Here is a 9013-nt window from a genome sequence, read left to right as displayed (position 1 = left end):
TTTGGCTCAGAGCACCCTGGCTCCTGGGCTATTGGGAGAAGGGAGTGCCTAGCCGCTGGGTGCCAGCGGCCAGTGTAAGGCTTCAGGGGCACCCACAGCCAGTGTGGGGGGTGCAGAGAAGCTTCTAGAGTGCCTGCAGTCAGATCTGATCAGATAAAAACGGGATTCTCGTCGAGACTCAGCCCATTTTGTGTGTGGGTCTCTCGGAGTACGAGCTTAGCCACTGCCGCCAGGAGAGCCCCCCCTCCCCTGGATGGAGACTTCACTTGCCTTGCCGCCACGGATGTAAGTAAAACTTCTCGCAGTATTGCGAGTATATTTATACTTTCCGTGCACATATGCATGTATAACTTTCTGCGCTCCATATGAGCGCGTATAAATTTACCCTCGCCGAATTGCAGGTGTATTTTCCTCCCGTGCACATATGCACATGTACCTTTCCGTGTACATTTGCACACGTACTATAAATTATTTCCTTGCACAATCGCGAGTGGCCGCCGCGAGCCCCTCGCACAATCGCGAGTGTATTTTCCTCCCGTGCTTCCACATAAGCACGTGTAGGATTCCATGCACACTTGCACGTGTAAGTAAACTAACTCTCGCAGGATTGCGGGTGTATTATAAATTTACCCTCGCAGAATCGCGAGTGTACACTTCCCGTACTCACTATGAGTGCGTGTATCTCTTTAAAAATAATCCCGCACCGTGTTAGGCAAGTGTGTACTTCGGGGCTCAGGGCCGGCTCCGGCATTTTTTTTTGAGTAAAGCCACGTGTATACACACTGTGGACCGCCTGTTGGTTGTATCAGTTGCTGCCCCTTAAATAATTTTCCTCAGCTGATATCCGAACCTTTATTTAAGTCACTTTGGAGTGCTAAAACCCTGTTCCTCACCGGTCTAATAAAAGTTGTTTTGGACTCTGTTGTCCCTTAAATTAACCTACGGGGTGCCTCCGTGACAATTTTGGCGTAGTCGTGCAGGATATCAGAGACGGAGGAATTATTTGGAGGGTTGAGTAATATCTCTGCAGTAATCTGGGGTCTTGCAGTTATGGGGGCTGCGGTGTGTGCCAGTTTGAGTGCTTACTTAAAGATAACACAGGATCTGTGTAAACTTAAGGACCGAATGGAGGAAAACCTTTCACGGGAGAGTGAACAATTTGACTCTTTAAGGCAGGACCTTTCGTGGCAAAGCAAACAGTTTGACTCTTTAAAGAAAAACCTTTCGTGGCAAAGTGAGCAGTCCGAGCTTGTTAAGCAGGACCTCTCGCGGCAAAGCGAACGGTTTGACTCTTTAAAGGAGGACCTTTCGCGGCAAAGCAAACAGTTTGACTCTTTAAAGCAAAACCTTTCGTGGCAAAGTGAACAGTCTGACTTTCTTAAGCAGGACTTTTTGCGGCAAAGCGAAAAGTTTGACTCTTTGAAGCAAAACCTTTTGCGGCAAAGCAAACAGTTTGACTCTTTAATAGAGGACTTTTCGTGGCAAAGCATACGGTCGAATTATTTAGAACAGAGGCTTGGCTTGTTAGAACAGAAACTTGGCTTTTTGGAACAAAAACTTGAGTTTTTGTTATTTAATATAAGAGCCGCCTCTAGCGTCTCCCCCATTCAGGCGTGCCCCTCGGCCCCCCCCGCTTCTCAACAAAGATACTGATTCTGAAAACAGTGTTGATGTGTGGGGGGTAGAAACAAAGGACGTCCGTCCTCTTATTAGAACTGAGACACATACGGATGGACAAGGCAGAAATCCACGCACGGCTACCCATAGCACGCCATATTCAGGACTGGAGCTAGGGGATTTACAAACTAGATTCTCACGGAAGCCGGGTGTGGCAGATTGCAACCCCCCTCCCTCCTTCAGTATGGCACATCTCCCCCTTTCTCTGCTACTTGAGGCTAACAGCTTCTTTTGTTTGGCCCAGAGCACCCTGGCTCCTGGGACATTAGCAGAAGGGAGTGCCAAGGCACACTGAGCCGCGCCCAGTGTGGGGGATGTTTGAAGGCTTCAGGGGCACCCACACTCAGTGTGGGGGGTGCAGAGAAGCTTCTACAATGCCTACAGTCAGGTCTGATCAGATAACAAAAACGGGACTCTCGTCGAGACTCCGCCCACTTTGCCGCGGGTCTCTCGGAGCACGAGCAAGATGCTGCCGCCGAGAGCCCCCCTCCCCGGGATGGGGACTCCGCTTGCCTCGCCGCCACGGGTGTAAGTAAAACTTCTCGCAGGATTGCGAGTATATTTATACTTTTTGCGCACATTTGCACAAGTAAATTTATTCCTCGCACAATCGCGAGTGGCCGCCGAGAGCCCCTCGCACAATCGCGAGTGTATTTTCTTTCCGTGCACATTTGCACGTGTAAAATAACTCTCGCAGGACTGCGAGCGTATTATAAATTTACTCTCGCGGAATCGCGAGTGCACATTTTCCGTACTCACTACGAGTACGTGTATCTCTATAAAAATAACCCCACACCGTGTTTAGGCAAGTGTGTACTCTTCCGGGACTCGGGGAGGGCTCCGGCATTGTTTTGAGTGAAGCCACGTGCATGCACTCTGTGGACTGCCCCTCTCAATAATTTCCTCCACTGATATCCGAACCTGTATTTAAGTCACTTTTGGAGTGCTGAAACCCTGTTCCTCGCCGGTCTAATAAAAGTTTTTTTTTGGACCTTGTTGTCCCTTAAATTGACCAGTGGGTTGCCTCCGTGACATTTTTGGCGTAGTTGAGCAGGATATCAGAGATGGAGGAATTATTGTGCTTCCTTCTTATGATTATGGGGAGCGCGGTGTGTTTCAGTTTGTGTGTAAAGCTAACACAGGCTCTGTGTAAACCTGAGCACCGAGGCGAACGGTTTGATTCTTTGCAGCAGGACCTCTCTGCGGCGGCTTGGCGTCTCGGGGTGTGTTTCCTTCTGGCCGTTTGCCTTAATTTAGCGCGGGATGTGCGTAAACTTGACTTCCAAAGAGAGGAAGAAGTTATGCGGCAAAACAAACGCGCGGGCTTTTTAAGCGAACGCCCCTCCGCCCTGCCGCTTCTCGACACTGAAAACAGTGTTGATGAAATAGGAGAGGTTGTGCGCCCTTTCATTGGGATGGAGGCGTGTACGTGCTTTGTTTGTGTTGTCCCGTATGCCGAGGGTGATCGGATATTGTTAAGTGGTAGTTCGAACGCTTCCCCGTACCGGCAACTCGGGGGGTCCGGCATAGCAAAGCCCGACCTTGCGAGTGCTGGCGACTTCTCCGGGACTGGTGGCGCTGCGACCGGTTCGTGGGAGCTTTGGTGGGTTCGCTATAGCTGGCCACTCCCCTCCCGACCGGCTGGTCCCGATCGCCCATCGCGATCGAGACCCCGACCTGTCCCTAGCCGCGGTGTCCAGACGGTCCCTTCCCCGTACCGGCAACTCGGAGGGTCCGGCATAGCAAAGCCCGACCTCGCAAGTGCTGGCGACCGCCCCGGGACTGGCGGCGCGAAACGGAGCAGCCTGAAAGGGCAGCTAGAAGCACATGTCCAGTACGGGCATAACCCGAAAAACGGAGGCAAACTTCTCCCCGTGAAGCTTCTGCCGCCTGTGCGCCCGCCTCCTCCCGGCTGGCCGCCCCCCCACACCGTTCCTGGCATCCAGGTCCTGGTGGTGTGGGGCGGGGCAGCCCGGCCTCACGAGCGCTGGCAGGCAACCATCTTCCCCGGGTTGGCCGCCTCCCCCCCGCCTCGCTGCGGGCGGGAGCGCCCCTCCCCCCCCACCGCCTCTTGCAAACTGAAGTAAAAAAAAAAAAAAAAAAAAAAAAGCCGCGGCTTGGGACCAGCGACCCCGCCCCGGCTCAGTGCTCTCTGAGGGTCAGAAGCATCTCCCATTAGGACCCGGCAATGTGCCTCAGCACTGCTGCTTACTAAAAGTAGCTGCTAATATTACTTGCTATCAAAAAATTTACTGGCACTCCACTGCAGCTAAATGGAGGTCATTAATGATTTTGATAAAGAGTCAATAACAGGCAACCACTAGATAAAGACCCACCCCCAGATCAAAAGGTCCAAGAGACAGAGACTGAATATCTTTGGCGCGTTTCGCTTACTGGGGGTGATAGAATATTATTGAGTAAGGACGAGGCCACAGGTTTCTGGGGCCCAGGGGTATTTTTAAGTGATGGTCCAGACGGTGATCAGTCCATTACATCTCGTGTAGCTTACTGGGCTGGTGGTATAGATCCCAGGGAACGTGGGGAGCCAGTGGCAATTGTTATAAAAGGTTTATCAGATCTTGCCCAGGGAGTTCAAAAGGCGGCTTGTATACAAGCAATGTATTAAAGAGGCCGGCAGTCCCCCCCTATGGCGGCGCCGGTGGATCCGGTCCACCTTTGGCTGCTTATTAAAGGATTACCGGATGCCTTAAAAATATATGTCCACTCCCTTAAGGAAAAAATTCAGGGGGCTATTGATTGTAATAAGCAAAATCCCCGAAGTCCTCCTGAACATGTATTACCTGGGTGGAAATTTTACACAATGTGGTTACACATGGGCGCGAGATGGGGTGGGTAGACCCGAGCGGCAGCCCGTGTAGAAGCCGGACGGTCTGGAAGACGAGCCGAGCCGAGCCTCTTCAGGGACCGCCCCCCACCAGGCCGCCCCCCCCCCCGTCACAGAAACCGGAGCGTTTTGGCTGCCAGTCAAATCAGAGTAGCAGCTTGCAGCGGAGCGACCTCTGGTGCTGCACCGCCGCTTTGGGTGTGCCCTGAACACTGCTACATAAGCTTTCCACTGAGCATTTACAGGAGCTAGTGGAATATTTAGAGGGAAGATCAGACAACAAAGAGGAGGCATCGGGAACCGCCCCCCTCCCTGAGGACAAGAGAAACACTAACCTTTTCCTATCCTCACAAAGGGAGCCAAAAAACCAGTAGAAGCGGATGGGAACCAGGGCCGCTCCACCCGCTTTGTATTTTCTGGCCAATGGTCCAGTGATAAAGAGCCATACATACATATCCCCGTGGGTCCAAGGCGGATAAGTGTGAAATTTCTAATTGACACGGGCGCACAAATCAGTGTTTTGAACAGGCGGCAAGCTGACAAACTCGGGATTAAACCATCAAGGAAAGCCATCAATATAGTGGGGGTAACAGGTGTAGCAGAGAGGTGTCCTTTAGCTCGAACCCACCTTTTGCTGCCTGGGGAAAAGCAGACAAGTATTAGTTAAAATTTGAGGAAGGCAAAATAAACAGATGTCCACCTCAAATAAACAAATTATTTACAATTAACCAGCAATGAAAATGCAACAAGGCAAGAAACATGCAAAGAAGTACATTTCTTCTGCTATTTTCTTCTTGTATACCAGTTGACAATATTTCAAGGCACCTTCTTTACATGTTAGTTGTTATCTTGATGACAAGGTTCATAAAAATAAACCAAACTTAGTAGGAAAAAAAGTTCATGTTATGTTACAGACATGCTTTAAACCAAAATTAGATTTTAAAAAGAAAATCAGAAGATTAGCATTTTTGAATCTTAAACTAAGCTAGTTTTGGTGGTATATTTTTAAAATTCTAAAATTCTACTGTCCTGAATTAGCAAAAGCCTTTTTATCCAGGCTAACAATCTAATTCACCTAAGCAAGTGACAGTAGCATGCAACAACTCAATTGCAAGTTTTTGTAAAGATGAAGAATCCAAACAAAAGCATGTGGTTACTCAAGTGTAGGATTAATAAAGTATGCATTTCCTGCTGAACAGGTAGATATGTAAAGTAAAAGCAACAGCAAATTTTAAATAAAATAGAAAAAAGGAAGGGAGAAAACCAATGGGTATAAGCAACACTTTAGTAGGAAAAGTCCCAGTTAACCTAAAGAAAAGCTTCTAAAATTGCCGTTTACATGTGATTCAGAAAACCCTTTTCTGTATAGATTCCTTAAAGGAACACTTGAACATACCCAACTGTTACTGAGGAAGAAGAGCTGTCACCTAGACAGCGGTCTATTGAGATTTGTAGATCTACCCTTGAAGAAGTGCTTGTGATTGCTAAAGCAGTAATTCATAAAGTCTCTGAAACTAACCTTGCAAGGAAGTACCAGGAACACCAAGAAAAGTTTTATCTGACGCAGCATGAAATCCAGAGCCCTGAGAATAAAGCATTAACAGATTACATCGATGGAAAAACTCATGTATTATGTCACAGCTTGCCTCAGAAGAAATGACTGGGAACCTGGAAATAAGGGCTGGATTTAATATTTAAATCCACAAGTCTAATGATTTCAGTAGAACCCGGTAAAGTTTAGTTGGTTCGCCTGAATTCGTTCACCTACAAAGTGTTATCATTTCAGAAGGACACCACCTTAATTAACAGGCTCACTGTCTGAGATTATTTTAACCAGTGACACAGTCCATTAAAACATAATCTATTATTGAGCATTGTATAACCACTTTCAAGGTTATTAAATATAGTGAACTTCCTCACATGATCCAGGACACCTGATACGACTTATATTTTAGCAAATTAAAATCCCCCAAACCCCAAAGATGTAAAACATCTCTACTGACCAAATAGCACAAGAAGTAAGCTGCCACTTGTTTAAAAAGCTTCCAGCTCTAATCTATTTTTAAGCCCTTTTCCAAATATCAAAGATTGCACAATATTATTGTTTCACAAGGTCCTTTAGTACCTGACTCTTGCAGTTGTGACTGTCAAAAATGCTGGGGTTACTGACAATGTATGGGTTCAAAAACCTCATGCATCGGTCCGAAGTTCAGCGTTTCTTCTGTGAGCAATCTGTTCACATTTTGTTGAAGATAATGTTCCGGTATACCTCTCAGTCGCTTTACTGGTGAACAAAGAGGAACATTTTGGAAATTCCCCAGTCTTTTAACTCTGGGAGATGCAGATAAAGTTTGAACAGGCGAGTTAACCAGAGCATTTACAGTTTCAGACATCTGTATTCCTTCATACTTCTTTAAATTTGAAGCTCTCTGAAACCCAGGAAGTTTTGGAACACCCCCACGACACAATTGCTCATAGATCCTGTCAAATTCTCTATCACACGGTGTATGGGACCTCACAGAATGACTTAAATTACTCTTCACTAATCTTCCTTTACCTTCAAGGTTCTGTGAATTTGCAAGAGATCGTGTCAATGTCAAAGGCTTTTGGATTTCTTGGGGACACAGCTTGTAGTAGAGCTTTTCAAATGCATCTTTGTATTTCTGGGGCATCTTTGAAGGACTCTGCTTTGTAGACAACGAGGAAAATAAGTGCTTGTGCTCGAAAGGAATTTGTCTTTCAGAGGTTATTTTTTTCAGGATTTATGAGCAAAGTATTTGATGCTTTTGCAAAATAACAGTTTGCGACATGTGTAAAAGCATGCTTCCTTTCCTTCAAAGGAAGACCAAAAAGGACACAACAGGCAGTCAAGTGCTCCTCAGGAGGACTCACATCTGGGGACAGACCCTGAGCCTTCCACCCTGATGTGTGTGAAAGCACTCAGAGGAATTGGCTACGATCACTTACATGTTAACACTGTCAAGCAGAGGGATGCCAGACTAGAATTTAGGGTGTGCCTACAGCCTATTCACTGATCTGCCAATGGCATGTGCATAACCTTGGGCAAATGACTGAGCTCTGTGCCTTGGGTCTTCTCTCAAACAAGGTTAATAAATCTTACTATGTTTTGTGAAACAGTTTGACATCTATGCCAGAGAGGTGTAAGTCATGGCATTAATTCAGCACATCAGTGACATTTGTCAGTCTAGGCAGGAGCCACATCTACAAAATGTCAGAGAGAGGGAAGGGTTTGGAGCAAAAGCCAATCCAGACAGTTTCAGCTGGTGCTGAGAAATTGTAGAAAGTGGTGAATAGTGAAAGGGGCAAGCATTCCTCATTCCTTTGCAAGGAAAATCTCATTCTTTGCTTCAATGATAGTGCAATTCAACTAGGTCTGATTCCTGAGCTTTGTGCCCTCAGTCCTCAACGATAAAAAGCTACCTTTGTTCTCACTTCTCCATTGCCACATGTAATAGAAAAGGGGATTGACCATTTCAAAGTAATGGCTGCCCTAGTAGTTGCTTGTCCTTCTATTCACAGACATGGTGTTTGAACTTGGGATCTGCCTTTATAAATGAGCTTACAGTTGGACGTATTTCAGTCATCAGAAGGCTTCAGAAGCAACCAGGTACTGTGGGTTGAGCCCTGCCACCAGACAAGCACCCATACACACCCCCGTGGGACAGGGGACAGAACAGGAAGAACAAATGCAAGAAAACTTGTGAGTCAAGATAAAGACAGCTGAGAAGGTGAAGGAAAGAGGGGAACAAGAACAACAAACTCTACAAGAACACTGCAAAGGCAATGACTCCCTACCTCCTATAAGCAGAGCTTGCTGAGCAATGGTCAACATGGAAGGAAAAAAAAAACTCTTCTTCTTCTGACTAAGTTTTTACTGCTGAGCATGACATTATATGGCATGGAATATCCCTTTGGTCAATTTGGATCAGCTGTCCTGCTGTGTCCCCTCCCAACTTCTTGAACAGCCCCAGCCTACTCATACTCACTGCGGGGAGGGGGGGTACAGGGGGAGAGAGCAGAGTGGGGAAAAAGAAAAAGCCTCATGTTTGCAAGCACTGTTCAGCAATAGTCACATAATTAATATCTTGCCAACACTGTTTTAACCTCAAACCCAAAACACAGCACCACACGGCTGCTATGAAGAAAGTTAGCTCCATCCCAGCCACACCCAGTACACCAGGAAACTAAACAGCAAAGTCCCATTCGGGCAGAGGACTGATTAGACTGAAACTGATTAAATTACTTCTTCACAAAATTAAACATGCTCTTGAACAAATGAGTTCAGTAAACAATCTTCAAAGAATGAGCAGCCCAGGAAGGGCAGCCTTAGAGCCTGCTCCGATTCCCTTCCAGCAGGCCTGCACCCCATGTTTGGAAATATAGAGCTAAATAATGTTACTCTGCCCAGTACCACGTTTAGGAGCTTAGCAAAGTATTTGACTTGACAGGGAAGATTTCCTATTTCTAATA

General features: G+C 46.8%; 1 long non-coding RNA gene across 2 annotated transcripts in view; it reads left to right on the top strand.

Annotated features, from left to right (window-relative positions):
• Positions 1 to 2073: 2073 nt before the first annotated feature.
• LOC135577528 (uncharacterized) overlaps positions 2074 to 9013 on the top strand; it is a 45660-nt gene continuing 38720 nt past the window's right edge. For both annotated transcript variants that reach the window (XR_010469308.1, XR_010469307.1), the window contains exon 1: positions 2074 to 2205. This is a non-coding gene — a long non-coding RNA (uncharacterized LOC135577528). The remainder of the gene's footprint in view (positions 2206 to 9013) is intronic.

This window comes from Columba livia (genome assembly GCF_036013475.1).
Source record: "Columba livia isolate bColLiv1 breed racing homer chromosome W unlocalized genomic scaffold, bColLiv1.pat.W.v2 SUPER_W_unloc_5, whole genome shotgun sequence".
Classification (NCBI taxonomy): Eukaryota; Metazoa; Chordata; class Aves; order Columbiformes; family Columbidae; genus Columba; species Columba livia.
This window is presented reverse-complemented; position numbering and strand designations above follow the sequence as displayed.